General features: G+C 49.0%; 1 protein-coding gene across 9 annotated transcripts in view; it reads right to left on the reverse strand.

Moving 5' to 3' along the window:
- LOC147712725 (complement decay-accelerating factor-like) overlaps nt 1–26550 on the reverse strand; it is a 795131-nt gene extending 768581 nt beyond the window's left edge. For 4 of the 9 annotated variants that reach the window (XM_086923379.1, XM_086923375.1, XM_086923382.1 and 1 more), the window contains exon 1: nt 26425–26550. The gene's annotated coding sequence lies outside the window, so the exon portion shown is untranslated. Of the gene's footprint in view, nt 1–25691; nt 26026–26424 lie in introns of those variants that run through there. The other 5 variants (XM_086923380.1, XM_086923374.1, XM_086923378.1 and 2 more) reach the window with 5 other exon arrangements.
- Between the last annotated feature and the right edge of the window lie 507 nt (nt 26551–27057).

Consider the following 27057-nt stretch of genomic DNA (forward strand, 5'->3'; position numbering starts at 1 on the left):
CTGGAGGCCCGAACGTACTACCGGCACCCCCTGGGAGCACTTCGTCTGGGACACTGACACCCCTGTGGGACTCTGCACGACCGACCTGGCAGCCACTGTACCGACGCCACATCCCGTGGGCATTCTGCCGGGCTGAAGACTTGGGAGAGTGCTCCCGGTGAAGGCAGCTCCTGACCTCCTCGCTGCCGGGCCGTCTGCCCCCGCCTTGCGACCTGCTGATTCCCGGGGCTGCTGTGGGCCTAGCGGCAGAGTGGAGGACGTTCCTGAGGACAGGGGCTCTCCTTAGCCCTACCGAGTGCGGGCGGTGAGGCTGTGGGACCTGCAGGCCCGGACGTGCCGTCTGCAACAGTGGCCCCCCTGGGGGCACCCCACCTGAGCCCCGGACTCCCTGCCGGGGCCTGGAGGACCTGTCCGGACAGCCACATCGGGGGTCACTGCCGGAAACCCGGAGCGACTTTTGGCTGCGGAGGCCCGGTGGAGGTGAGGAGAGGGTAGGGACAGGGTTGGAGCCCCCTCCTGGTCTCGCCCGCGAACTGCTAGCCCGGGCTGGGAGACCGAGCGCTCTGGCACCCTGCAAGCGGAGATAGCCCCTCCGCCTGACCACAGATTGGCCCCTCCGTCTCCTTGGGGATCGGCCCTGACCTCCCCCCCCCCCCCCGCCTCGCTAACCTTCGGGGGCGCTGAACTGGTCAACGCAACATCCTGGCTGACACCCGTCTCCCGAGCCACCGCCCTTGAAACTACGCCAGTCGCCTGCCCTTTGCATCTGCCCGCCATGGGCCTGGAGGCCCAAGAACGCTTAGCCCGACCATCACAGCTACCCAGGCGCTGTTATTGCTCTGCCTCCGGGGCTCAGGCGGCATGGGTTCCTGTGACGGACACCGGAGCACAGGTGTGGCATTATCGAGACTCTGCTCTGCCTTACTGAAATCAGGCTGGGCCCACCGCTGACCGACACAACGACTGGGACGCTCGCTTGGGAGTCCCCCACTTGCTTTGTTCCCTGTCGCACGAAGAGCGCGGCTCCCCCTTCTTCCCCCTGTCTTTTGCCTTCCTGCGCCTCTCCACCCGCGCCGCGGGGGAGGACCGGAGGCCTGCAATTGGCGGCGGGCCCACCTGTGCCTCCGTCGGAACCCGGATACCCGATTCCTCCGGGAAGCCCAACCCGTCGGACTGAGCCCCTCCAGCTGCAGCATTCTTCACGGGCCCACAACTGACCCAGTGCAACCATGCTCAGGGGAAAGACCACGCAGACCCCGGTCCCCCCATCCCAGATGCGCATGGACCAGTCCACCAAATCGGACCACGAGTCCGGTGCCAGACTTCCGTCTCCGCCTGGGGCTGAGGGAGGGGACTTATCTACAATCCTCCAGGGGATCAGCGCCTCCCAGGCATCGGTTGAGAATAAAATTGGGGAAGTAAGAGTGGATGTGGCCCTCATCCGGCAAGACCTCAGAAACGCCACGGCGCGCATTACCGAAGCGGAGTCCCGTATCTCCACGGCGGAGGATGACCTGACCACCCTCAAGACCCAGGTGGCTCGACTCCAGACGCGGACGTCGGACCTCCATCACAGGGCCCGCAGGAATAACTTACGCCTCCTGGGATTTCCGGAGGGGGTGGAGAAGGGCCCTGTAGCCGTCTTCCTGGAAACCTGGATCTGCTCCTCGATGCCTACAGAGAAACTCTCCCCCTGGTTGGCTATAGAACAAGCCCACCGATCCCTGGCGCCCAGGCCGCCCCCTGGAGCCCCTGCCCGGCCCTTCATCCTCTGCATCTTCAACTTTCGGGACCACGACGCCATCTTGGGGGCGACCAGAGACCTGGGCCCCCTGCTTTTCCAGAACTCCAAAATAATGATCTTCCCGGACTACTCTAGGGAGGTCCAGTCCCAACATAGGTCCTGTGACGAGGTCAAGCAAAAGCTCAGGGCGCTGGGGCTGCGCTATAGTCTCCTTTTCCCGGCCCTCCCCAAGGTCCTGTTCCAGGACAAAAGCGGTACAAAAGGGGGTGGTGATGGACGGAGCATCTGAATCAATCAAACACTCACACCCAGTCAAAAGATCTGGGTTTAATCCATCACCGTTCTTTAGCCCACTCTGCCACCCCAGTTCAGACATGGCTATATGCAAATCAGTCTGACCCCGTGCCTCATGGGAACAGTCCAGCCCGAACTGCCAAGCCATGTCTTCCCTGGACCGGAAACAAGCTTCCGAGGACCGGTTTCTGGCATTCCAGCCATCTACAGCCCGGCTTGCTTGAATCCAGTGGCAAAGTGAGCAAGGGACTCACGTCTGAGCATACCCTGCCACACTTATGGCGGCCAAAAGCGGGTCAAAAGGGGGTGGTGATGGACAGAGCATCTGAATCAATCAAACACTCACACCCAGTCAAAAGATCTGGCTTTAATCCATCACTGTTCCAGGACAAGTCCTTTTTCTTCGACACCTCACAAGCTGCCTGGACCTGGCTCACAGAGGAACGTCCCCTTCTGCCTGGGCAGGTGCCGTCCCCTATCCGAGGGCCCACTCTCCTCCCTACCCATGAGATGCCCAAGCCGCGGCGTCGCCGGACCGGCTCCTGCAGGCGGGGTAGCCAGCGACAGGAGACCTCTCACCCACCGAAGAGGAGACCCCGGCGGTCTCCTCCGCCCCCGGATCGGGGGTACCCCCCCACTGCTGTGTCACCACCCTTGGTCATCATTGACCGGTCCTCGGAATCAAGCGTGAGCCTGCGTAAGACAAGATCGGACTCGGACTTGTCTGGCAGCCCTGTGGTCCGGGACACCCCACACGATGCAGATGCCTGAGCCGGGGTCACGAGATGTCTGACTGAGGACCACTTACCCGAACAGCCGGGCCACCCCTGACCGGCCTCTTGGGCCTTGTCCGATGCCCGGAGGGCTGGATGCCTGGAGGGGCTCCTCTTGGGAGCAGGGATCCGAACTGCTCAGGTCTTCCTTCCTTTCTGCTCTCTAGTTCGGTCTACCTCTTCCTCCTGCTATTATATCCTTTCTGTCCCTTGTGAGGCTGCTGCAACTTTCCTGAAACGTATTTCCCTTGAAGCTGTACTGTCTATGGCTGCTGGCATTTATCCGGCAATACGAGGGGGGGTCCTCCTCAGTTGACTCTAGGCTAGTGCTACTGCTCCCAACTAACCGTTTAAGTTTAGTGTAATTCCCCTAGCGGGGGATTTCTTCTTTGGGTGTTTGTACTTTAGGGCGACAGATGCTTCCTGTTTCGAAGAGTAGGGTGGGGGGAGTTGGGGGGGTACCTAGGAGGGGGGGGGGGGGGGGGGTTGGCTCCCCTTGGTTTGTTGTTTTTAGCCGCCAACGGGACGCTTTCTAGTTTAGTTCTGTTCAGCCGCTCCTCGGCCTCAGTCGATGCTGCCTGCGGGCGGCTGGTTGCAGCTCCTCCTATTGACGTCATGTGGTGGGTATATCCTCTCCTGACACACACCTCATACTCCTTGATGCTCTTGTTACTCTGGGCTTCTGCGGGTTGCAACGGGAGATGGCCGCAGGCGGTCGTCCCCTTTCCCTCATTTCCCACCTGGACTCTTGGTGCCTGTGCCCCACTTTGACTACCTTCCTTTGCCTTGGAATGGCGTTGCAGGTCCTCCCCTCCAGGGCGCGCCTCCCGGCGATTCCATGCTTTCCCACGTCCCCTCCTCCCCCAATGGCATACACTCTGGTTAGACCCCTCCACGTTCTCTCTTGGAACATCAACGGTTTTCTTGACCGCATTAAGCGCGCTGCGGTTCTTCGAGCGGCACATCGCCACCCGGCGGACGTCCTCCTTCTCCAGGAGACCCACCTTCTAGGCACACAATGCAACTTCCTGGCCCGTTACAGGTTTGCGATGGTCTGGCATTCTGGGTTTCAACGCGGGTCCCGAGGGGTGGCGGTCTTGCTCCGGAGAGGTCTCCCCTTCACCCTTGTTAAGGCCTACACTGACCCACAAGGGCGATATGTGGCGATATCGGGCATGGTGGAGGGTTGCCCCCTGAACATCCTGAATCTCTGCATCCGCCCCGCCCTCCTTTCCCCCCACGCTCCGGGTCCTTACACCGGTCCTTTCCTCATTTCCACTCGACCTCAGGGTAGTTGGCGGCGACTTCAACGCCGTGATGCAGCCTCGGCAAGACACGACCGGTTCCCCTTCTGCGACCCGAATCTCCTCTGCAGCGGCCCTGTCCAGCTGGGCTTCGGCTCTGGGGCTCTATGATATTTGGCGAGTCTGGAACCCCCGCAAGGCACAGTACACTCATACATCGGCCTCCCATCACACCCATTCCCGCATTGACCTACTCCCGGCCACGGACTGACATCTGGTCTCAGGAACGAGTATCTTGCCTAGGGGACTGTCTGATCACTCCCCGGTCTCCCTCCGAATTGGCTACGCCCCGGCAGGAACGCGAGCGCTATTGCGTCTCAATGCGTGGTTCCTACAAGACCAGGCGCTGGTGGACGCTCCAGGACAGGATCTAACCCACTTTTTCTCCGCCAACGAGGGTTTGGTTCCTTCACCAGGGACCCTTTGGGAGGCCAGCAAGGCGGCGATTCGCGGGGTGGCGAGGGGGCGAGGGAGCTTGTCCACGCCAAACGAACGGACCAGCTGACCAGGCTCACGGAATTGGAGTCCCAAGTCACCCGGCTGGAGGCTGAACAAGCCGCCGCTGGTAGAGAGGATCCCCACCCGGCAATTGGCGATACCCAGAGAAGAGCTCCGCCAGATCTCACTAGACTCGGCTCAACAGCTGTGGCGGTCGTCGGTGGCGCGGATTTACGGCTGGGGTGATAAAAACAGTAAACTCCTCCATAACTTGGTCTCCTACCCCAAGATCCACCGCATTATTCCGGAGGTCCGTGCACCAGATGGCACCCTCCAGGTAACCTCCGAGGCCATAGCTGGAACCTTTGCGGACTTTTACACTTGTCTCTATGCGGCGCGCCCCGCTGACGCGCCTCTAACTTCACTCCTGGGCAGGGCCGGTGCTCGACTCCCTGCTCTTGCACCTGCAACTGCGGAGGCTCTGGAAAAACCATTCACCTTGGACGAAGTGCTGGAGGATCCCCCTCCTGAACCCCGGCAGGACACCTGGTCTGGGCGGGTTCCCACAGGAGTACTACGCCGCCTGCCGGGATATTCTGGCTCCCCAACTGCTGGGCCTCTTTCATCATGTGGTGGAAAATGGCTCCTTCCCCCCCGAATCGGACCTGGCCACGATCGTGGTCACCCTCAAGACCCACCCGCCTTCCACGAACTGTGCAGACTTCTGTCCAATCTCCCTTATTAACACAGAGATTAAGCACTTCGCCACGATACTGGCCCAGAGGCTTAAACCCCTTCTACAAGACCTGGTCATCCCGGACCAATGTGGTTTCATGCCGCCCTGCCCCACACAGGGTGGGACTGCAAACTTTCTCGCCAGGCGCCACTCTGGCATGGCAACTGGCTGTGGGAGGTATCGTCCTTAAGCGTATTCCGTAGTTGGGACCTAGTTGGGGTGTCAGTCCTTGGAGATGTCTGGGTGGGGGACCACATCTGAGCCTTTGCTGACTTGCAACAGCGTCACGCCCTTCCCCACGCCCAGCATTTTAGATGCAGCTGCGCCACTCTATTCATGCACACCTCCCCATACCAACCACTCTCCCAGAGTTCAGCCCGCTAGAGGCCCCAGTGATGATGGGGAACCTGGGTAGGGGAGGAGTATCCCGAATCCACCGCTCCCTCGTAAATATTAGCCCTTCGTCCCTAGATCAGCTGCGCACCCACTGGGAGGGATGGGTGGGACCCCTAGAAGAGACCGATTGGAGGGACGCCCTAATGGCCCCACGTACCCTGACCACATCATCCAAGCTGCGTCTGGTGCAGACATACCATCTACACACGGCTTACCTCACCCCAGAGAGGCTTTTCCGAGCCTGATTGAGACCCTCCCCAAACTGCCCGAGATGTGGACAATCCCTGGCCGATTTGTACCACATGGTGTGGCTATGCCCGGTGCTGGAGAGGTTTTGGAAAGGAGTGGAGCAGGCGCTTTCACAGGCCCTGGGTTGGGAGGTCCCTCATGACTCGCTGCGAATGCTGTTGGGGATCTTCGATGGTCTGGGCGGCTCTAGGTTGGATAAACGCCTATTAGGAAAGGCGGTGGCAGTAGCCAAAAGAGACACAGCGCGACACTGGTCACGCACAGTGGCACCCACAGTGGGGGGGGGGATGGAGGAGGGGGGTGGACTGGTGCGGCGCCCAAGAGGAGGCCCTATTTGAATCCCGGGGTTCTCCAGATCTGTTTCCTAAAATATGGGGGAAGTGGTTCAATATGATCCCGCCGTGAACCCAGGTACACAAACTGCTTTAAGAGTTGATATTACTACCACACAAGCTGTAATGTTGGACTGGAGTGGACTGACCCTACCCATATGCACTGCTGATTTTGATCCATTGTGTATGTTGATTTGTGAGCTGCTGCCAATGAATTTTCTTTGCTGTTTTAAAATACTGAATAAAGTTGATTATCAAAAACAAATCTTGATTTTAATACATCTTTTTGTATTGCATCATTGCATTGAACAGAATATGCGATTCAATGGACTCTTCCATCGTAACAAATGCATTTTGGGTCGAGAATGACCCTTCATCAGGGGTCTCTGAAAATGAAATAAAGAAAGGTGCCCGTTCAGTCCTGACTACTTCATGCAGTGTACTATAACATCATAATCTTTCTATATAATTGAAAATGTAAAAGTGAATCCCGTTACGATAATGCCGATTCGACTTACAATCCATGTTGTGAAGGTTCAAAAACAAGATTAGTGAAGCTCAAAGTGCCGTGAAGCTGTTCCTTCGCATGCAAAACATTAGTGCGCAAGAAATCGGACTGTCATGCTGTAACATATGAAACATGCAGTACTTAAATGAAACGAAAAACAGTGAACATGTCCAATTCTTAAAAGACAGTGTACACTCGGAGTATTACACTGAGTCTGATATAAACGATGCAAAACATAACCAGTGGTTGAAAAGCCTCCTCTCTGAACGCCCATCAGTGCGTGCAATGTGCTTTTAACGCATCATGCGAATAAAGAAAAAAACGTCAATGTGATACAGAACCTTAAAAAGCTGTCTGCTCACCCGTGGTACACCAGTGCTCTGCTTTCTGCGAACCGAAATATGTGAGCTTTCTGCGAACCGAAATATGTGAGTTCCGTGAATCTCCAGAGTATCATTAACATAAATTAACGCAATGGCGTGAGAAATACTAGTGAGGTTACCTCCTGCTTACGCTGATGTGAATGCAAATAAAGTTGTCAACATTGAATTGTAAAAGAAACATAGCATAACAGATAGCTTGAAGAGATTATTTAAAAAACATAAAAGGTGAAAAACTTTCCTTGCTGAAAATAATTTAACACATTATCTCAGATAATGGAGCAAATGTTGAGGTTATCGCACACTAAACTCCTCGGTTACCTGACTGTTCTTGATGTCCTGAAACACTAGTATTAGCAGATCTGTCCCATTATCAAAAACATGCTAACTCTATTCGATTACATAACTGTTCGTAATGCTCAAAACCACTGATGTTAGCAGATCTCTCCTATTACAAAAAAAATGCTAACTCTATTCGGTCACTCAGTCTTGTGGCTGCATCGTATTTAATTTTTTTATCCAAAAGAACTCGGATCTAAGCAATTGTTACTGTGGATCCACATCAGTTCGATGTTTTACTGCCTCCAAGAATGTAAAGTGTAGTTGAGAGATGTTGTGTACTATTTGTTGCTAATGCATTGCTATGGGGGACTTTACATTTTTTGTTCTGATATTGCTTTTATGTTCGGTGATCCAAATTTTTACCTTACGTTCAGTCTTGCATACGTATGGGCACTTCAAAGCATAATTCACGTTCCTAAGCTCTGACAGACCTAGCGCCTTTGATGGAATAGCACACCACCAAATTACATGAAAAAGGTAAAAAGAAAAATACGGAAGAAAAAAGTGCACTACGATAAACACACTAATCATTCAAATTGACCCCAGTAGTGGATCCCAAGCTCGTCCCGCACACGCCAATTGAATAAGTTATCTTTGTGCTGTGTTGGCAAGAACTTCAATTAAATCGTGTGTATTAGAGCCAAGACCAAAAGGAGAAAATTTAAACTGCATACATGTCATGAATTTTAGTTCCTTGTAATTGAAACATCGTTTTACGTTTGTATCAGAGCAATGAAAATTGCAATGTGTATAAAGATTTTTGTTTTTTAAGCTTTGATGATTCCTTGAATCGAATAAAGATTTTTGAATAGTGGCCCCTGATTACAGCACATAACATGTTATGTTATAGCATATTTATAAAGTGCATGTACACCAAAAGGTTTCATGGCACAGAAAACACTGAGGCAAGAGAGACTCAAATCTTAACCATTCGCATGTCTAAAGTGCCAGGTTTTTAACAAAGAGCTAAAACTTGTATAGTGAGTTGTGGCTCTGATGTCAGGGGGAAAGGAATTCCAGATGCCTGGGGTGAGCAGTGAAAACCTACCTCCACCCAATTTCTTCCTGTTAAACTTATCGACCTCTAATAGATTTTAGAGCGCTGAACTCAGATTCCCCTTGGGGGTGTATTCCCGGATTCTTGAGGTCACAAAAGCTGGGCTTTTGCCAAATCGAGGGTTGAAAATAATACACCCAGTTTTGAAAAGGGTTCTCTGAGCGACTGGAACCCAGGGTAATTTTACCAGCAGAGGTCTGGTGTGGCAGAATCTAGGCTGATGCCAGACCAATCTAGCTGCTTGGAATTGGACCAACTGGAGCCTCTGACTTAAACTCTTTGGAAGGCCCATTTACATACAGGCAGTTAGCATGGTGACTTTGTGACATGACAAGGGCAATAATTATCTGGATGGTGGCCTCGATGGAAAAGTATTTGCTAATTGTTTTTACTTTTCAAAGTTGAACAAAACAAGACGTCACTGCGCCTATCTGGGGCTTCAGTGAGAGATCTTCATCAACTAGATTCCTGAGGTTTTTAACTGCTGTTTTGGGGATAGAAGGGGCACCCATCTCCAATGGCCAGATAGAGGGTTTCCAACTATGCAGTTTCTTTTTGGTCATCACAATCTCAGTTTTATCTGAATTCAGCTTCAGCTGATAACAGTTTATCCAGTCATGGATGCAGAGCATAGTGCTCTGAAAAAACTATAGATTTCAGTGAGTCATCAACGTTGAAGACTAGCTGCATGTCGTCAGTGTAGTTATATATTTTCACCCTTCGCCTCTGTAGAATATGTACCAACGGGCGGACGTAGAGATTGACGAAGCCCTGAGGTACTGCCCAATCAAGCCTGGCCTTGGAAGAACTGAAGGGAAAGAGGCAGACTGTCTGAAATTAGTTTGAGAGGAAGGATATCAACCAATCTAATGCTAATCCCTGCAAACGAGCGGCCTTGACACAATCAATCAATTAGGATGACATGAACCGCCATGTCAAAGGCAAACTGTTGAGCCCCAAAGAACTAATGCCTGGGCCCATCCTTTGTCTGCTTGGTCTCTCGTATCATCAACTGTGGAAATTATGACAGATTTTGTAGCATGAGCAGGTCAAAAACCCACCTGATGAGTTTAGGAAGGAAGTCTTCTAAAAAAAAAGAAAAAAGAGCAGAGATGTTGGGCGATGTGTGCCTCCAATATCTTGGCTAGGTAAGTAAGTACCGAGATGGGGAGATAGTTCTTAAAGCCAATGAATCTTCCCAAGATTTTTTTAACAAAGGAACGACTACTGCTTCCTTAAACGTAGGGGGGAACATGGTCTGACTTAAGGATAGATTGAGCAGAGAGATCGCTGGCTCAGTAAAACCTGAGAAGATAGATTTTGGATTCAAGGAGGGCAAATATCATTAGGGGAGGCAGATTTAACCTTGGTCATCAGCTTCAAGAGCTCATCTTTGGTGATTGCCTGAAATGCTGAGAGTTTTATTGGGTTTATATCTTACTAATTTATAAAAAGGGATCCCTGTTCCTCCCTGCGAACTATCACCCTATCAGTTTTATAGACGTAAGCCAAAAAAGATTTGCTTGCGTACTCTTGGGGCGACTCCAGAGCTGGATGGAGGAGCACATTGTCCTTAGCCCCCTCCCAGCCAGGTTCAAAGCGAAGATGTCTACAATAGAACAAATGTTTGCGTTACAATTACTACATTGGAAATCTGCATGTACAGAGGGTGGCATCCTCAATTTAATATTTGTCAACCTAAAATCTGCAATCGACCCGGTACAGAGGGAAAAACAATGGACAATTTTATTGGATATGGGGGTTCCAGCATACCTCTACCACAAGCTGAAACGATTCCATTAGGGCAATTTTGCCCAAATTAGGTATGGCAAAAATGGTGAACTTCATTTGCATCCCCCGCGTAAGTGGGTGATGTCCCCCGGGCACAGGGTCAGTCATTGCGAAAGGTTTCAACTGTTCAATAACTGAACTCCGTTACATGGATCCTTTAGTTCAAGAACTTTTTAATATTGTTGTTCTCATCACAAACAATTCTCTCAAAAGAAACTTCAATTCCCAGAATGCATCATTCCTGGTGCTTGGTTTAACATTCTTTCAAGCTTTTACTCCCAATGCATTTCAGCCGGTGGCCTTCGTCAATGGGATTGTCGTTAGTTCTTTCTAACTCGATTCCAGCAGTGTGTATGCCGCGTCCACCTCCGTGGAGCCAAATGGTGAACTCACAGCCCCCATACCCGTAGCAAGAGGTGTACGCCATGCTTACATCCTGGGCCTTTTTTTTTGCCTTTTTATTAATGGCTTAGTTGAGTGGCTGATTGCAGGGAAGGATATTGATACCCCTAAGCTGGCGAACCGTAAAATACATGCCATGATGTTCTCCGACGACACCCTCCTGCTATCAAAATCACCCAAGGGAATTCAGAGGGCCCTAGACATTTTTAATATTTTTTGTAAAAATCAGGGTTTGGAGATCAACTTACAAAAAAATAAGTACATGGTATTCAATGCAAGTAATTGCACGCGGACAAATCCATGCCTAGATGGGAAACCCCTAGCGAGGGTGTCCACTTATGAAAATCTTGGTATCACAATCACCGAAAAAATGGACTGGGGTGCGCAAATGAAGAAAGCAAGTTTAAAGTTGACCCAGACAACAGGGGGGACTGACTAAGGTATATAGGAGCTGTACCCAGACATTTGTTAGTCCGGGGGTGGAAATTAAAAATGTCCAAGCTAGAGGTGCAGCTCTGTATGGTGCTGAAATCTGGGATCATTGTCCATCTGGCTCTATATCAAAAATTGAGAACGCTTTTGCTAGGCAATTAGTGGGTCTTCCCCCAAGCTCCCCACTTACTACTCTCCGAATGGGATCAGACCAATCGCAGACGAAGCCGCTTCCAGGCCTCTTCTATTTTGACGAGGTCTGTGGAGCACTCCGGATTTGGCTGCATACAGGGAAGAGCTGAGTGAAGTACTGAGTCTACAGTGTGTGGGCAAACTACCATGGCTGGCTTTCATTAAGAAAACTTTTGTGGCCATGGGTAGGGGAAACCTGTGGAACAATGCAGAAGAAATCTGCCCCACAACATCAAGGAAGGACCTGATAGAGATATAGGGAGCATAAACTTGCCTAGATACAGGGGAGGTCTATGTCTGGATCACTGACCTTAGGGTTTCTAGAATTTAAAGATTAGTACAGACTAGAACCTGTACTGGATGACATCCAGTTGGTACTCCCCAAGAACTTAGATTTGCAGTTCAGACATGGGGTGCTCCCGTTGAGTGTTATGTCATGTTATTTTACATACTTTTGTATTGCGCACAGCTACCCCAGCTAAGGGGCGTCCTGGCGCATGGCAGGTAATATGCAACACCAACAGGGAACACAACAGAAAGAGAGACAAAGGCGAATTATTAAAACAAAAAAGTTTTTAAAGCTTTGCGAAAAGCTAAAAGATCATCTAGCAACCGCATCTCTACTGGAAGAGAGTTCCAGAGCTCGGCCGCTCTGACCCGGAAGGATTGGCCACCGACCCAACACAGCCTGTATCGGGGGATCACAGTAAGTGCTTGGCCCAAAGATCTCAGGGACCGGGTAGGCACATACCAGGACAGAAGGTCCGCAAGAATTTGAGGACCCCCACCCCTCAAAATCTTGAACGTCAAACACAGCACTTTAAACTGGATTCTTGCCCTGATAGGCAACCAATGCAGTGATCTCAATGTGCCGGAAACTGAACATGTTCGGGGTAAGCCAACAATGGCTCTCGCCGCGGCATTCTGAGCGCGTTGGAGGCGGGTAACCTCAGCCAGATTGGTCACTACCAGAAGAGAGCTGGCATAGTCCAGGCGTGATAACACTGTAGCCTGGACTATCAGCTGCCTGGTGTGATGGTCAAAAAACTTCAGGACGGGACGCAGCGACCGTAGGATACCAAAGCAACAGGCCGCGGTTTTCTTCGTATGGCCCACAAAACTGAGGGAGGGATCCATCCATACTCCTAGTTCTTTAATTCTGTGACCGGAAGGGGGGCCGGCCCCAGCTCCGAAGGCCACCACCTGTCCCCCCATAATTCCGACCTCCTACCGACGATCATGATCTCCGTTTTCTTTGCGTTGAGCTGGAGACAGTTGTTCTTCATCCAGCTCGCCACCGCCCTAAGTCCACTCTGAAACCTGGGGGCATCCCGGTCCGCATCCCCGCTGATCGTAACCGCTAGCTGAGTGTCGTCGGCATATGAGACCATGGTCATGCCCCATTGCTTGACGACCTCAGCCAGCGGTCTCACGTATAGATTAAACAACGTGGGACTCAGCGAGGAACCTCGCGGCACCTCCTGTTTCAAAGGATGGAATTGGGACTGGAACGGTGGAACGGCAACGCTAAAGAAACGATCGAACGAGTGGGCGGGTTCATCTAATTTGGGTTGCCTGGCCTGTAACAATGCAGCGGGGAATTTTAGTGAGTTTATATCTTACTAATTTATAAAAAGGGATCTCCGCTCCTCCCCGCTAACTATCACTCTATCAGTCTTATAGGGTTTATATCGTCTAAGGGGATATCACTGGAAAGAGGGCTGCGGAGGATGCTATCATCTATCATCTGAATTTTCAGATGATGATAAAAGAGTCCTAGTCATACTACAATTTTTGAGTAGGGACCAGCAGAGCATTTGAGAGGTCTGGTTTACAGAGTTCAGTAACCATGTCAAATATTACTTTGGTTTTGTTTTTAGACTTTAAAAAGTAGGTAGATTTGGCCTCCCCTATCAATTTCTTATAGGCTTGGAGTTGCAAGTCAAAGCAGTCTACAGTTTTGTCCAGCGAGTATGCTTAAAACCACGCTCCATGGCAACATGTGTCATAACAACTTAATACAGCAAATCATAACAGCACAAAGCACAACATAACATCACAGAACTGCATACAGAACAATACAACATATATATAATACGAGAATGTAGAACACGCCACATAACAATAGCTCATTATAGTGCACTTCTTTACTTTTTATGTACTGCAAGCAATATTGTGTGGCTGTTACCTAACTTGAAAGTACTTAATTTGCAGACTTCCGAAAAGATCATAGTAAATATCAGCAGCAAACTGAAAGACCCCTACCATCTTGCCAACATAAATAACACCGCCAAGCACAGGAAAAGTGCAGAAAGAACACAGACACATCTAAATGGCAACACCTCATCTTTCACGTAAAAATATACGCTACTTGGATGGTTCAGTAAACGGGTCTGACAACAAGCTTGTCAGACCTGTCAGTTTATATAAATGCAGGTTTATTCAAAAATAGTCGCACCCACAACCGGAGCCATCCAGCTGTGAAGTATTCAACGCTGATAACGGAGTTGCATATAATTATGCTTTAGTCTGACTTTTTCTTCCTCATTTAAGTGTTTTGCTTGCAATATCTTGTTCTCCTTCAGCCTCTAATATGTAAAAATTGTATCTTTTATTGAAACCAGGGTTTGTTTCTTGCATTTTCTTGTTCTGTTTTTGCTCCGTAAAAGGGGAAGATGTGTGTCAGGGCTCGAGTCGGGGTACCACGCGGGTGGACGGCGTCCCCCGCGGGTGGACAGCGTCCCCCCACTTATTGTATAGGGGAGGTGGGGGGGGGGGGGGGAACACCATCCCCCCTGCCAAAAAGCTGGACTTCAGTCTTTGGCCTCTCTGAGACGAGGCGCTCGGCACCTTTCGTGACGTCACTTCCTATCGTGATGTCACTTCCGGTGAACGCGTCCCCCTCACTTCTTTTTCTAGGACTTGAGCCCTGCATGTCACTATTCACTTATCTTTGCATTGTCTTCTCCTTCCTCATAATAGTGTTTCATTTTAATTTCATCTTCTGTATTCTCAGCGATTCTCATAAATTAGTGAGATTGGCTCTTGGCAGTGGGTGCGGAAGGAGATCCCGCTCGTCACCAAGTTATTGTAGAATAACGAGGTTAGAGTTGATATAAATGCAGGTTTAATCAGAAATAGTTGCACCCACGACCGGAGCCATCCAGCTGTAAAGAATCCAACGCCAATACTGGCATTGCATAGAATTCTCCACAACCGAACAGCCACACTCTGGAATGCCTGAGCAAAAAAGACATGGTGAACACGAGTCACGTGCTAGCTACCATGCGACTCATTACAGTAAGTAGTAACATTATAACTAGGCTTTCCGGTTTTATGTTTAGGCCTAATTTAACTGATAAAACCCCACTGAAAGGGAAATAGCCCTCACCTGTGAAAACATATAAACACCGAAAAAACACCTACATAACCACAAACTAAATGCCATTCAAAGAAAGGAAAAGTAGAGTGAAAGAGTCATTTTGCTTCTTCCTGTAAGGGCCAATACAATGTAACTTTGATATACCAGCTAGCAGCAAGAAAGACTGGGCTAACATTATTCTGCTTGAGTTTTGTTGTTTAGAAGTACTTGTGGAAAATTAATATAGTTTAGTGAACATTATCTACGCCATCTTGCCTTTTTCCGATGCCACACTTTACGTCATGCACATCCGCCATATTTTCGCCGTTACGATCAGAATCACCCTCACGAAAGACCCCCACGCACCGGTCATTCCCACTCTCACATGCCTTGCGCGTAAGCAGCAGCCATTTTAAACACCATGGCCTCCCTGCCCCTCGCTGATAGCCAGCGCGTCTCTCTCTCTCTCTCTCTCTCTCTCTCTCACACTCTCTCTCTCTCTCTCTCTCTCTCTCTCTCTCCTAACCTCGCAAGCATCCCCCCGCACGCTGACAACCCCCCCCCGCTCTCTCATGCCTTGGGTCATAGACCCCTCTTCAGCGCAGCTCCGCCACAGAATCCCATCCTGTTCCCAGCGCGACACCTCCCTTCATTCCTTTCATGGTCTCAGATCCTTTTGATGCAAACCCCCTTTTCCTGCGTCCCTGTTTGTCTTCCTTATTCCCAGGCCACCACCTGGCCCTGCGGATACTGTTTATTACCCCGTACAGTAGGAAGCTTCCCCTCCCCATCAAAAGACCCTCGAGCCGATCAAAGCCCCCACCCTATGAGATCCGATCAACCCCATGCATTCCGTAAATCGGCGGAATGCCCTGCTGCGTGACAATCATCACCTGTTGTGACCGGGGTGGGGAATTCAACTGTAAATGTATGTGGGAACGGGCCTGTAGGGGAGATTCCGAGGATGTTCTTTCAAATATCAAAATGTGGCGAGAATGTGTTACGTGCAATAAAGGTCATAAACCCTAGTATAAGAGGCCAGGCCTCAGAAATGTGGTTAGAGCACCTCGTGATGATACTTGCTGTCTGAATTGATGTGTTCTCCTCCGGAGAGAATAAAATCCTCGTTTCCTGCCTTCCAGTCTCCAGCGCCTGCTTCTTCATTGATTAATATTGGTGGGTCATAGAGGCGACACCGCCGGGCAACATAAAAGGGTCTTTGGTTACTGGTTGTCTTTGAACCCCTTTTTACAATTGGCGCCCAACGTAGGGCCCATCAGCGACTCGTGGATCCAGTGGGAGAGGTCCTGACGACAGAGTGAACGACTGCAACGATCGGAAGGTACCCTGTCCGATAGACCCTCGTCTGACAGCCGATCATCCGAACTTCACTGGTTCCGAACAGACCTCTCCCGAGTGATCTGCGGTCCTGACTGGGAACCATCAGGAGTGCCACGTGGATTACGAAGAGAAGAGGACGCTCGGGCGGTGGATTCGGAAGACAAGAAACTATCCATGCGGTCCGGGTAAGGTCGTGTAAACACGACGAATTGCGAAAGTGATTGATAATTGAAAGTGATTGATAATTGATGAGAAAATACTAGTATTACTTTTTGTTAATTTATTTGGAGATTCGCTGTCTGCAAACGGAGAAACAACAGGCTCTCCCTTTATAAACCGCGAAGGATAGGTACGCATCCGTCGGACCTATCTTTCTCCCCCTCTGAACAATTGCCCCTCCCCCATTGATTAACTGTTATAGATTGTTTTCTGGAGACTCTCTGTCTGCAAACAGGGAAGATTAGGTCCCCTCTTTGCAGACAGTGAAAGGGTAGGTGACGCGGACCTTTGCGAGCCTACTTATTCTCCCCATTGACCATATTGATTTTTTATTTTTGACCTAACATTGATTGCTCAAGATTGGTTCATGAGGTATTCACTACCTGCAAACAACGTAGAATAGAAATATTCTGTCTAGTCTTTGCAAGCAGTGATAAGATAGGTAGTGCTGACTATTATCCCATTGTGATCCGTCATGCCTGTCTTCTCCCCCCTGGTTAGTAGCCTGTTTAGCCCGGACCGCTTATTAGAGGTGAACCATCCGGCTCCGCTGGAAGGCACCCCTAATAAGGACATGTTCATGAAGCATGGATTGATTGCTATAGCCTATAGTGAGCTGTGGCATAAATATACGAAAAGGGATCGAGAAAGTCAGTGGCCACTGAGAGGATCCTTCGATCTTGACAAAATAGAAACAGTAGAAATAGCCCTTCGTAGGAATGAAACAACACCTATTATGCTCGATAGTCTCGGTATGTGGCGCAAAGAAGCCACACGACGAAGGGAAAGCGACGAATTCAGAAAAGGTGAAGGGACACGGCGGACGACCCTCCAAACGTCTAGTAAGCAAAGGGAAGGGCCAGCGATGGCACAACTCCGAGGAGTAGACATGAATAGGGAACGGTATAAAGGGATGTGTCGACAGGACAACCCCGGGACGCGACAACCCGAAAGTAATCCCCCGACACTATGCACAGGACGAACAGATTTAAACCAAAACCAATGTGCTTTCTGTAGACGTCTCGGGCACTGGAAAGCCCAATGCCCGACTCTGCAGAGCATAGGTAAGAACGAAGGGTCGACAGAAAGAACAGGCCGGCAGAAAGGGAAAAGGCGCGAGATAAAACCCAATCAGACTAGTGCAGACGGAACAGATAGAACCACCCCATTTGATTATGCTCGATGGCATAGGTTTCGTCAGACCAATTTTAACGACATGTTAGAGTTCTGGGACTGATTGCTCTCTGTTGCTCCCCCCCACTCTGAAAAACAAACACAATTATAGGCCAGTGTAAACAACCCCCGTTAGAGAAAGGACTCAAGGAAGCCAAAAACGTCTATTATATAACTTAGGATTTAATTACGGTAAAGAAAACACACAACCAACGGTAAATAGAATAACTAGTAGAACTCACTCTAAAACAAACTGTACTAATAGGAAAAATACAAAACATATTATGCTCACTCCAGAAGTCCTCGAAATGTAACAGTTCGATGGTCCCGCCCACCTGAAACACATAGCACGTGTGGGGCGGGGCCTGCCAGCAGCCATGGACCAAAGGAGATCACCGGCGGGAAGGTACCGGAGGCTCCACAAAGCAGGCAATGAAATGGTCTCCCCATACTGCCCTTCCAGGGATGGCGTCCCCCGGGCCGCGAGTAGGGAGGGGGCGGATGCAAATGGCCCCCTCCCTCGTATCTCCTGGTCCGGCCATCACGAATTCCTCCATCGAACGGATGCAGGGTGGGCGGGGAGGGAGAGGCGACACGGACGAGCCCTCTCCCGCCTCCGCAGGTAGGAGGCCTCCCTGCCCTGGTCCGGCGCCGATGTCCTCCAGCCGGACGACGGCCATATACCTGCGCTGCCCAGAACATTACAATGTCCGGTTGGTATATTTTCGCAGCACAGGACATACAATGTCCGACGGGCATACCTGAATAACACCGGATGTACAATGATCCCCCAAGAGTCGGAATCAGGGGTGTAGGGTGGTCATCATGTGCACCCCTGATTCAAAGGGACGGCGTAGGATGCGCCGGGAGAGGGAGGCGGCACGGACAAGCCTCCCTCACCTCCCCAGATGAAGGCTCCACTGCTGCATCCTGGCGCCCCGAACCAAAATGTCCTGCTCCAGCAGCATGATGCTCTGTCATTTTCGCCACAAGAAGTTTCTTCCACTCCTGAAAGATACGACGGAGGGCGGCTGCCGCAGGATCTCAAAATGGCGTCTGGGCCCTCGGAAGGCGGGTCTAGGCCTCTGGAGTAACTTTGTCCGAAATTGCAACTCGGGCGCTTGCCCACCTGGGCGTAAGCCCCCACCATCGACAACCATCCCCTCGACTTTGAAGATTCTACCAAAGTCCCAAGAGCCCTCAGCCCCTTCAGGCTTCCAGTGGGGAACAGCTGCATTGATCACTAATGAAATAACCGCGGCACAGCAACAAGATGGCGGTGCTCTCGTGTCTGCGTCAGCTTCCGTCTGAACCACCCAGGAACATTATGGGCTAACGAACTCGAGTAAGTTCCGGCTGAACATCAACATGACCCGGTAAGAAAGACTCTATCCCCCTCCCTCTCTTGATTGACGGCCCACACCACCAGCCCCTCTGTTAGCACAGTTTTTTTTGAACTGCCGAAAGGGACCTTGGTCCAACCGCCAAATCGTCGGAGACATTTTTTGCCCCTGATGCTACTTCCGGACTAAACCGGCCTCGCCCAAAATGGCGCCGGTATCAATAGGAACTAACGGATGCCTCGTGGTGTTCCTTAGCTAATGAAACTTGATGTACTAAGATTTATATACGAACCTTTGCGCACTTGATGAAAAAGGGAGGAGGGTTCGCTTGACGAACATTTGAAAGGGGTCCCGTAAAAATGTTGATTTCAATGAACGATTTATTTTGATATTTATTGTAACTGGTACATAACGTCGCTTATGATGCACACCCATGGTATACATCTAGGAAATGTGATTACAATGAGCTTGACTGTGTTTCCATTTATGGACTGAAATGCCCCTGATCCCTCATCACGCAATGAAACGTTTTTAGTTACTTGCAAATAATTAATTGGGCCTTTTTTAACATGTTCTTGTGCCGCGAAATAACCTCCCTACTGTATGTACTTCCATCTTCGACATGTCCGACCAGAATATGATTGCACTCTCACATTTTACGTACTGAACGATTATGCAAATAAAGGTTTTCCAAACTATGAATAGGCATCACATGCTTTTGTGAATGTGGGAATTGGTGGGAGGGTTTTCTCTGTGCGCAACCGTTCTGCTCTTTTTTAAGGTTATCTGGAAAATGGTTGTTCGGCCCTGAATTGATGATCGAATCAAAAGGTATGATACGCTGCCTCCAAAATATGCAACTAAGATGTGTGAACTAACGTATGAAGAAGGACCTCGACTTCTGAGAATGGGTAAAGTAATGCGGTATGATTGTTAAAATGTTATAAAGGTATGGTGGTCGAAAATACTAAGGGACAGGGTTGACCGAAGAACTGATATGCCTTAGAACATCACAGCTTTGGGAATGATTTAAGGATCCTGATGACCAGATACATCTCCAAAACCGGGTACCTCTCGCTAGACACCTCTGATTCCTTTTTTGGCGTTTCCCTACACACGATCCATAATGCCACCTTCGAAACCCCCATGAACCACCTATCACACTGCCCGCCCCCTTGACTTCAGAAACCAAGACCCTAAGGATTATATCCCGAGGAGATAAGTACGAGTATGTGGTAAGTAAAGGACTTTCTTGCCCGTACATTTGATGTGCTCGAATGTTGTTCCCCCTTTCTTTTCCTCCTTTTTTTCCTCTGCAGGTTACATTGGAGTCCCGATTAGGGCATCGTAAGGGATCTGGAGCCGCGTCACGTCCGATGCATGAAAACGGACTAACGCTGCAAGACGACACAAAAAGACGCCCTACCCAATGCGCGACCTTTTTGTACCTGACCTAATGCTCTTCCGTCCCAAAACTGCATGCTTTCTACATCCTAACACAGACCCGAAACGACTAACGTTGGGTAACGCACTGAATAGCCCAAACAATACACGGTCATTCTCCATGTCACACGTGTACTGTCTGGCCTATTGTTACTCTCTCTCTCTTTCTCTCTCTCTCTCTTTCCCTCTCTCTCTCTCTCTCTCTCTCTCTCTCCCTTTCACCCCTCCACACTTTACCTCTTCCTAGCGACTGGCACCTAATTGGCGAACCTGGTGCACCTCCTGATTGGCCCCAAATACCACAAGTATTTGCACAAATTCGTCCTAAATAAAACTGTATCGATGCCACGTTACTACCTCTCCTTTTCTGCTAAATATGGATGAAATTTAAATTGGCCAAAAGAAAAGGGACAGGTAAGACGACTAAGGTTCCCTGAATTTGACCCACAGTCAGGGAGCTATTTGTCAGTGGCTTCTATGATAAAAATGTGTCTGTAGTCATGCGACCTTCCCCATTCCAAATTGTCTCCATACCCCAAGCAGTAAGAAATGATCGAGACACCCCCGTCTTCCCAGAATGCCCCCAGTTTGGTATCAGCTGCCCTGAACGAGAATCTGAAAAACGCCCCTTGCTCCAATTCGCTGTGTTCCTATCGTTTCCCATAAGATCCCACCCGCCCCAAGGATAAGTTTAATAATGATCGCAAGCCCCCCCCCGAGTTTCTTTGTAGTGACCAAGTTGCGAGAATCTATATAGAAAGTTAGAAAGATGTGTGCAAAGTTAAAATTAGATCGAAAACTGAAAGAACTTGTTGCAGTAAACCTTGTTGAAAATAGGATGTTTAGCTAAAAGATAGGACGCATTTATGTAATGGAGAGTCGTTTAGCCTATGTTCATCCCTCAGAAGGATGCCTATCAGACTATGGTGAATAGCACGTTGCACTTTTTCGTAAGGTAACAAAGCCCTGAAGACCGGCCTAGCCTTGCAAGATTCGTACTAGGGAAATGGGTCTCTACCAGAAGAACTGACATCTACTGTAATAGACGAATGCAATGAATGGGTACCAGACCTCGTACCATGACAAATGAATGTAATAACCAACAAAAACACCAAAGAATTAGCCACAAAGGGAAGTTGTAGAAAATCCAGCTAATCCATCATCAATTGTTTATATGTTGGCTGCAAATCTCAATGTAGCGGATGTTTACCCCAGTTGCTTGGTGTTGGGAGAGAAATAGGTTTACGTAATTACCTTCTTCTGCAAAATCTCTAAAGACTGTCTTTTCGAACTCATTTAAGGGTACCACTGTCGGAGGAGAAAGAGACCGGATGTGGGAGCACGCGGCCTGACTGCGGATCGTGGAACCTCAGCGACGGAGGCCAAGGCGAGACCACAGCAGTAAGGAGTCGCAGGATGAGGCACTGTGTCAGACAAAGCTAAGGAAAGGGCTGACCTGAAGCCCCTGCTCTATGATCAACGTGTGCCAAAAAGTCCCCGCTCTCTGAACCTGGTTATGGACCCGCCTGTCTCAAATTCTCCGTCCCCCTGATCTGTTCCCAACTTGGCCCTGCTCCATCCCCTCCTCCTCCGACCTACCATAAGGACTGTTCACACACACACCTTTCCACCTGAACTTCCAAGTTCCACCAAATCCTACTGAGCTATCCAGAGAAGGGTATTCCCTGCGTCAAAAGGGAGGGAGCTCCGACTAAGTAGACCACGAACTATGTTAATCTCAGAACGGTGACCTAAAACTCCACCAAGGGTCGCCCCTAAAGAGAAGATGAACGAAGTATGTGGTTCTACCCGCTGCTGAACGCCTCGATGATGATGGAAGCAACAGGAAATACCCACCACAGAGACTCAAGAAACAAACAGACCCCACAACTCAAAGACTGTCGCACTTTTCATCACAATCCTTCCTCTGCCTCCTAATAACTATGCTCTGGGTCACGGAAGAAAATGCACCTGCTCCAAAACCGTAACGCATTTCTCCTATGAGGTCTGGCGAAACAAAACAAAATGTACCCCTGCCCGCAGACCTCCAACAGCTCAATCCACATGAACATTCCTGTTGACAGAACGAATTTTAATCCGGGTGCTTAACAGTGCCAACAGAAGACGACAAAGACACTGTGAACTCTGATTTTTATTTTTATTATATCTCATTTCTCTCCCAACCACCATTGGACTGACTATGCTCTCGCCGAGTACAAAAAGGACTTACTTATATGATAACTTACCAGTTCCTATCCCAAATGACTATAAGTATCTATGATCTATACCCAACGCCCTCGCTACATAATTCTAGTCTGATATTGCAATACTATGACTTTTTCTGTAACGATGAACCCGCCTACTAGATGATGAGATTTTTCAATGTGATGTTTATAATGTGATGTTTATGTACAGTTCATTTGCCTAAGTCCCCTCTCCTTTACTTATGACCGCTGCAATAGGTATAGATAGGAAATAGTCCAGCAAGATGTCTTGGAAATGTTAAAGGGAGGACTGTGGAAAATTAATATAGTTTAGTGAACATTATCTACGCCATCTTGCCTTTTTCCGATGCCACACTTTACGTCATGCACATCCGCCATATTTTCGCCGTTACGATCAGAATCACCCTCACGAAAGACCCCCACGCACCGGTCATTCCCACTCTCACATGCCTTGCGCGTAAGCAGCAGCCATTTTAAACACCATGGCCTCCCTGCCCCTCGCTGATAGCCAGCGCGTCTCTCTCTCTCTCTCTCTCTCTCTCTCTCTCTCTCTCTCTCTCTCTCTCTCTCTCCTAACCTCGCAAGCATCCCCCCGCACGCTGACAACCCCCCCCGCTCTCTCATGCCTTGGGTCATAGACCCCTCTTCAGCGCAGCTCCGCCACAGAATCCCATCCTGTTCCCAGCGCGACACCTCCCTTCATTCCTTTCATGGTCTCAGATCCTTTTGATGCAAACCCCCTTTTCCTGCGTCCCTGTTTGTCTTCCTTATTCCCAGGCCACCACCTGGCCCTGCGGATACTGTTTATTACCCCGTACAGTAGGAAGCTTCCCCTCCCCATCAAAAGACCCTCGAGCCGATCAAAGCCCCCACCCTATGAGATCCGATCAACCCCATGCATTCCGTGAATCGGCGGAATGCCCTGCTGCGTGACAATCATCACCTGTTGTGACCGGGGTGGGGAATTCAACTGTAAATGTATGTGGGAACGGGCCTGTAGGGGAGATTCCGAGGATGTTCTTTCAAATATCAAAATGTGGCGAGAATGTGTTACGTGCAATAAAGGTCATAAACCCTAGTATAAGAGGCCAGGCCTCAGAAATGTGGTTAGAGCACCTCGTGATGATACTTGCTGTCTGAATTGATGTGTTCTCCTCCGGAGAGAATAAAATCCTCGTTTCCTGCCTTCCAGTCTCCAGCGCCTGCTTCTTCATTGATTAATATTGGTGGGTCATAGAGGCGACACCGCCGGGCAACATAAAAGGGTCTTTGGTTACTGGTTGTCTTTGAACCCCTTTTTACATACTGTTTCTTCTTCATTTAGCTTTTTTCAGTTTTGTGGTCTTTGGTCTAAAGATGCAGGGTTTAGAAGCGTGTTTTAGGTCTTGTTTAATTGTTTTATAAAATGTAGAGAATCAGGAAATATCAAAATCATGTTTGATATTTTGGCTGAGTTTGATTCTTTCAATGATCGGTAAAATGGCTGGTTTCAGAAGAATCTTTCCAAATACGTGCCATCACATTTACCCACAGGTAATAGGTACAACCCCTTGATATATCAGCCCCTACTTTCTAGTGAGTCAGTATTGAAGGTGGGCGAGTTGCCCACATCTCAGGCTATAAACAATCAATGAAAAACCACAAGGGATGATGGACGGAGCGTTGACAATACAAACACTCACCCCCAGTCAACTGATCTGGGTTTAATCCATCACCGTTCTTTAGCTCACTCCGCCACCCCAGTTCAGACATGGGTATATGCAAATCAGTCTGACCCTGTGCCTCATGGGAACAGTCCAGCCCGAACTGCCAAGCCATATCTTCCCTGGACCGGAATCAAGCTTCCCAGGACCGGTTTCTGGCATTACAGCTGTCTTCAGCCGGGCTTGCTTGAATCCAGTGGCAAAGTGAGCAAGGGACTCATGTCTGAGCATACCCTGCCTACTTATGGCAATGTCTGAACTGGGGTGGCGGAGTGAGCTAAAGAACGGTGATGGATTAAACCCAGATCAGTTGACAGGGGGGGGGGGGGGGGAGTGTTTGTATTGTCAACGCTCCGTCCATCATCCCCTTTGGTTTTTCTTTAAACAATCAATGCAAGGTAAAGTAACAAGTATATGTGAAAAGAGTACTATCACCAAGCATCTGGGATAGTGGTAAAAACATGGCAGGATGGAAAACAGTGTCACTTGGAATGCTGCTGCAAAAAGGTTCTTTCCAAGTTCAACAAAGATTGGAGTGATATTGTTAGTATTAGCAGGGATTCAGCGACATATATGAAAAAGTTGTGGGTCAACCTGTCAAAATAAATACCTGAGCTGAAGTGCTTTCCTGTAAGAGATCCTTGCCACTAGTTAGATGGTATGCTAAAAGGATCTTTACAATCTACAGAGTTAATGAAGAATGCTATTGACTATTTTCTCTGTAGTTTCAAAAGTGCTGCTTCATTTTTTACCGCTTTAATAACTCTGAGGGTATAAGCGCCCAGTTCAACGCAAATGTTGCAGAACCTGCCCAGAGAATCGCAATCTTCAAGTGCAACAGTATTGGCATGGAAAGCTATGTCAGTGGTCAGAGTTAGCAAATTGTGTACTGGCTCTTTGTTGTTGCCCGTCTCAAGTGTCAATTTTGAGAGGGCCTTTTCCCAGAAAAAAGTTTACATGGGAAGGAAAAAGCGAGCGCACATGTCCAAATACTCACAGAAGAAGTATTGTATGGTTGACTACAATAGGTTTGATTTGCAAAAATTTATTTGGACCTCATATACACTGTATGTACACTACCATGCATTATCAGTATAGAAAGCAAGCAATAATAAAAGCAAAACGTTCCATAAACACTGGAAAAACACTGTTTCTGTTTTATTATGGCGTGAAAATGTGTAACCACTTTTTTTAAAGTATTGAAATCACTTGAAAACGCTGAAAAAAACTACCAGAATTTACCAAAAATAGAAACTGAAAACAGGAAAGCCTAATTATAACAAACCAACTCCGGCTGCTTCGAGAAATCAAATGGTAAAAAGGGTAACACCACCACCTGCTAATTACAGAGCAGTGTGAGGCGGCTGAATAGTTTCCTGAAAACTAATTACTGTTGTGGTGTATACACCACAAAGCAAGTGCTTAGAATACTAGTACATATAAGTAGTAAGCAATATATTAATGTTAATAAATACAACGCACATCAACAGTTTGTAATAAAACCTGGGCTTACTCAGATAATCGCGGGTCCTCGTGCACTTAGAACAGCCGAGTGGAGCAACAACTATTCAGTAAATTCCCCTCCCTACACAGGCAATCCTAAGCGCGAGCTGCTTGGATAAGGGACTTTTCTTCCCTGCTCAGGGTTGAGACCTGATCCCTTGATGCAGAGAAGTGAGGGGCTGATCTCCAGCGGCCGAGCTTCGCTACCGGCTCTCAGTCCGTACTCACGAAAAAACACCAAGCTGTCAAAAGATAGCCTATGGCAGGATAAGACTACTCAAACCAACACACCCTTTTTCCGGCCTTGCATATTGTAAGTAACCGCAGAAGTGAGAGAAGGCTACAACGCTCCACGTGACTAGAGCGTTAACTAATCCAAACAAGCGTCCCATAACTGGGCGCCATGTTGGTAGAATATGTCATCTTTAGAATCCCTATTGTTTTTGCTGTCACAAATTGAAGATGTAGAAGGGCCGAAAGATTATTTCCGAGCGCTGCACAGTAACTGCACACCTTATCCGGGAGATCTCTGTTGAACCTCAGTGCGTGTTGGACTTTATTGTTCAAAGAGAGACTAGTTTTACTTCGACTGGGAGGCGCAGCAGAGGGTTACTAAAGTAAGTAGCTGCTGCTGCCCCAATATGATGTGTGTGTAACTTCCAATTCGGTGTTCTCTAAGGAATCATCTGTCGCGCCCGGATGAGCAAATTAAGTAAAAAAAACGTGCTTTTTACCCAATTTACCTTCTTAATCACTCAGCGGTAGACTTCAGAACACCACTTCACACTTCCTTCCCCAGTTCTACATCCAATCAGTACCGGTTTCCTCTCTGAGCATGTGCGTTTGGAGTCATAGGCGCGGCTTTCGTCCCACTAAAATAAACGGAAGGGTATTGGTCTAGTATTAGCCAGTGAGAGGCTTGGAACGCAAGCAGAAAAGTGTGCCCTTCCCGCCCGAAGCCAAGGCTCTCGTGAGCTCTGCTGTCATTATTTGAGCGAGGACTCAGATACGCAGTGACCTTCAGAAGACCGGTGGCGGTATAAAAAGGTAGATTCCGGTTAAAAGGCACTGGGACGAGAATTCGCTAGCGGCTAGAACTGAAGGCGGTAGCACGAGTGAACCAGGTTCTGCTCTCGGCATTTTTAGAAATGAAGATGAAGACTCCAATTGCACGGAAAGAAGCGAGTGTGGAGAATCGCTTTATTGGAATAACTAACACAGACTCCGCTGAATTGCAGAGCTCAGGCGATCACAACAGCCCCGTCGGTCACCAACTGTCAACATAAATTCTAGAACTGACAGCTGGTGACAAGGGAAGACGATAACTACGGTGTCCGTTGTTGGACATATGTATACAGATCGCAACACATCTCCCC

This window comes from Lissotriton vulgaris, chromosome 5 (assembly GCF_964263255.1).
Source record: "Lissotriton vulgaris chromosome 5, aLisVul1.2, whole genome shotgun sequence".
Taxonomy (NCBI): Eukaryota; Metazoa; Chordata; class Amphibia; order Caudata; family Salamandridae; genus Lissotriton; species Lissotriton vulgaris.